Below are 4,680 nucleotides of genomic sequence, written 5' to 3'. Positions count from 1 at the left end.
TTACCTTTTCTGCCAATACTGATCCTCCTGATCCTGCACTTTTGGGTTTTGCTATTTCCTTGGGTGCTATGGTTGCCGCAGTGTGTGAGCTTACACTAGCTAGATCCTCTAACCGCTCTGAACTATCCTTTGTGTATTTTAACTCATCGGATAGAGCCATTTGCTCTCATTCTCTCCTGGCTTTCATACGCGCCTTTCTAGCTTTCCAAGTGCTTCTATGACTCTTCACTTCTGAACTTGGGGCATCGGTTTTTGGCTCTTTAATTATGGGTTCATTCATCATTCTTTGAGCTTGGGCTCGTGTCACTGCCTGAATAGGTATTATTGTCTCGTTTTCTGACCCTCCACTGGAAGGCACTACTTCCAACATGTTCAAGGTAGTTTTTTCTCCTTTGCTCGGGTTCTTAGGGCAATCAGGAATCAAATGAGTAACTCCACACTCGGTGCAATGTGCGTTGACTCTAATGATTTCATCATGAGGACAGTCTCTTAGCCAATGGTTTCCACCACACTTGTAGCAGGGTCCCTTAGGTTGTTGAGGTGATCCTTGAGCTCCTCTTTGTTGGTATGCATGTCTCTGCCCGCCCATGCCTCCGTTGGCTATGAACAACAATGTTCGTTCATCCAAGCTATATCTTCCTTCTCCTGCTACCTGTGCAGCTGTTGGTGGTCCTGTACTTCCCATCATGCTCCATGGTTCTGGCGTTGAGGGTTCTTCCGGTGGATAATAGGCAGGATTTGCAGCATATCCATTGGGATCTTTGTAATATGCATGCATAGGCACCAAAGCCTTCTCTTCTGGTTCAGTTACGGTTGGTGTGTATCTTATGCCAACTGGTCGTAATCCTGGTAGGGGTGGTTGTTGCCCCAACACTGGTTGTGGTCTTTCTACACCTATAGGTCGTGGTAGGTTGCGTGCTTGATACCTAGGCATCGATGGAAGTTGAGGAGATGCTACCTGAGCTTGGGGAGCATAAGGTCATTCTCTCACATATCCCTTGTTATAATAACATTACTCCGTCCCATGGTTTGTCTATTTTTGTTCAATAGCACACCACTTTGGCTGTTTAGCCTGTGGTTTGGCGTACAAGTTAATCCTTTTTAGCACTTCCTCTACAAACTGCTCCTGGCTTATAGCCAATTCTCCTTTCAGTGTTGTCTTAACGGACTTGTTTCCACTTTTTTGTGAGGATGAATCATCGTCGAGATCCTTGAATTCACCGTCCTTGTAAATACAAGGTAAAGAGCCTCCTTAGTTAACTCATTTAACGTCGTGCTCCTCTTCATATGTAAGTTCTTCTGGAGATCTGCATTTCTTAGTCCTTGAATAAATATAAGCATAAGTCTGGACTCACTTGGCAGTTCTTCCATTGGACAGAACTTAACATATCTTTTTAGTTGTAGGGCTGCCTTTTGCACAAATTCCCCGTCTTTCTGTTTGAATTTATGGATTTGTGAGACTGTATTATTAGCTATCCCCCTTTGTGAGAATTCCTCAATAAACTCGTCAAACACCTCCTCCATAGACTCAAAGTCTCTACGCTCCACAGAGTCAAACCAAGTAGCATCATCCTCCTCTAGGGTTAGTCCAAACCCTGCAAATTGGGTAGGGAAGTCTAACACCTCTTTGGCTCTAATTACACGCACAAAGGCTGCTACATGATCTCTAGGATCTCTGTTTCCCGTGTATTTCTTGTTTACCCATTTTTGCACTTGAGAAGGTCTAACTCTATGATGGTCTACAAATCTCATCATTGGATCTCCTCGTCCCAATCTATATACCTCCTCTGGCCTTCGGTAGTGGGCGGGTTCCTCTCCCAGTGGTGCTCCTAAGCCGACGGTTCTTGCAAGAGATGGTTCATCTTTTCGAACTTGTTCTATGGGTGGTCTTCTAGGCTCTGTTGACCCTTGAGTTTTTGGCTTACTCTTGCCTTGATACCGTGAATAGAGTGGTGGTTCTTGTAAATCCCTTAGCTCTCGTGCGACTGAATAACCATCTCAATTTTGGTCTTGTTATAATGTTGCACTGTGTCGAAGCCATGCCTGCAATGATGGCTGGGTTGCTGGTTGGTTTTGGTAGTTGAACGTCTGTTGTCGGGTAGAATGTGAGGTCGCGTCATACTCTTCTAAAAATGGATTTGTAGATTTGCTAGGGGTGTAGGTGGCTCTTGGCACTTCTTCTGGGGCATATGTTGATGCTTCTAGAACTGTTGTCTTTTCTACCGTCTCTGGGAGAATATGTTTGTATTCTCGCCCGTACCTATCAACAAAAACGATATCCTTCCCCATAGCCATTTCATAAGAGAATAAGTAAAGAACCTTGTCTTTGCTTAATTCGTTTGGATAGGGTTCTTTGCAATGAAAGTAAGAGACTATTCCCTCGCTCTCGTGCTTGTAAATTCCGACATTCTCATTATAAGTTGAGAGCCTGGTTGTTTTCTTATCATACATAAAAAGAGCTCCAGGTCGATCAATGTTTGGTGGCGGTTCTTGAGTTTCTAAAACCATTTTTCCTTTTTCCACTTTATCTCCATATCTATTGTAATCCTCAGGGTTACTAACTGTCAGATAGTGGTTTCCCTTTTCGTCTCGGAATCTATCTCCATCATCATAGACTCGAATTATCTCCAGTCTCTGAGCAGGCCTTTCTTCAATACAAATACACTTGCATACTCCATAGTCGGAATAAACTAGGGCTCCCCTCGAGTTTGTTCCTTCTAAGAAGATTACAGTGAACTTGGAATCATTCAAAGGATTTAGGGAGGTGCTTCCTCCTGGCATTGGTCCTTCATAGGTTGAACCTCCTGGCTGTTGACTACCCATCATGAAGAAGGACTTATCGAATGAAGTGTCGGTATCACTACCCTCTTCAATAATTGGTGCTAGTGGATCTAGCCTTGCCTAAGTTACACTCTCCTCGGTGGACACTAAGCTACCCTGATCACTTGCCACCTTTTGGTCTCTAAGAATGTGTCTTCCTGATCTTAAATTCATCAAACTTAGCAATGCAATTTAACACAAATCCAACCACTCACCTGGCAAAGGATCAGTTTTCGCACAACTTCTTGCTTTGCGGCTGAATATACCTGTACACAAGTATTTAATTTCAGCAATATCGAATCAAAGCATTTAACCGCTAGAGGTGGTTTTAGTAATGATTGGTATAACTGGAGGGTTAACCTCAACCACTACTGTATTTTATACACTTCTGATGTTCTCGACTAGGTCTGCTAATCTGGAACTGTACTTTCCTCGGATGTTGGTCAATTTACATGGAAAGTCTTAATTCCGTCTTTGCTCCATCAAAAGGTCAAACAAGGTCCAAATTCACTTTTGAAAGAAGTTCTGGAACTCTTAAGTCAAATGGAACATCACTGTATGTCCTCAGTCAAATTTTCTCTTCACTAAGTCCCTGTAGACATCCTACGCGTAGGGTGTCTCCTGCTCTGTTTTGCTTGGATGTTTACACTATAGACTCCCCTTGATGTGCTGAGTCCACAGCTATTTTTACTTTTTAATTTGGACACCTACAAGCTGGTCAATTGATCAGAAATCTATTCCGACAATTTGATGTTGGTCTGACCAGTCAAATCAACTCCAATTTGGACCAAAATTGACTAGGAGGCTTGCCTCAGGCTATACAACTCCCTGCTATGCCTACGTCAGATTCTGGCTCCTAATTTCATACATTAGAAATTCTACGTGTAGCATGTCTAACTGCTTAAAATGGATTCAAATGCAAAGCACGGACTCCCCTTAAGGTGCTGATCACTTTGGTGTGCTCAAATCAGGGTTTGGAGTGCCAAATCACACAAAACACATCCTACACGTAGGATGTCTTTTTGGCCTGTTTGACCCTAGACTTGAGCCACAACTTCCACTTGATGTCAGCAGCCCAGTGCTATGCTTAGATTTTGGTTTGGATTTCAAAAGACCCCAATTTTAGCTGTTCTAGCCCTTTTCAGTCAAAAATGCTAAAGTCTCCTTAAAACCCAATTTTCTCACCCAATTGAGATAAAACCTTTCTCAGGAACTCAATATATCATGCAGATCATGCTCATACAGCCATCCTATGGTTTTGGTCCTAAAGTAATGCCTTGACACAATTTGGGTAGGATGTCTGGGAATTTCTATCTACTTGGCCTTATCCTGTCAAGATATGGTCAAATTTCCACTTTCCATGTGAAAATAGGGTAAAGCCTACCTTCTGAACACACTGGTCAACTCAAAATTTCAAAATTCCCACCACATCAGCCTGTAGACATCCTACGCGTAGGATGTCTCTTGGCTTAAAATTTAAATTTTTCCTGACAAAAACGCGTAGGATGTCTCTTGGCTTAAAATTTAATTTTTTCCTGACAAAAATGCTCTTGATGCTCTGCAGCTCTATCAGAAACACTCACAGCAACTTTTGAACTTCATTTCAGCTTTCAACCACCCTTTTGCGTCTTTTACAACCTTGTGATTAACATAACAACAAGTATAACATGCATGAAGTGCTCCAGATCATAAATCATGATGTCCTACTTACCCTACTCCTACTCATCATGTGAAATGGTGATAATGGTGTTTTGGTTGCTTCCTAGCCTCTCCGGACTCTCAAGCTCTCCTTTCACCGCTTCTACCACTCCAACTCCTACTTATCAACTCAACTAAGACCTAAAACTATCTCAGTCTACC

This window comes from Adiantum capillus-veneris, chromosome 19 (assembly GCF_014529385.1).
Source record: "Adiantum capillus-veneris isolate H3 chromosome 19, ASM1452938v2, whole genome shotgun sequence".
In the NCBI taxonomy this organism is placed as follows: domain Eukaryota; kingdom Viridiplantae; phylum Streptophyta; class Polypodiopsida; order Polypodiales; family Pteridaceae; genus Adiantum; species Adiantum capillus-veneris.
Note: the sequence above shows the minus strand (reverse complement) of the source record.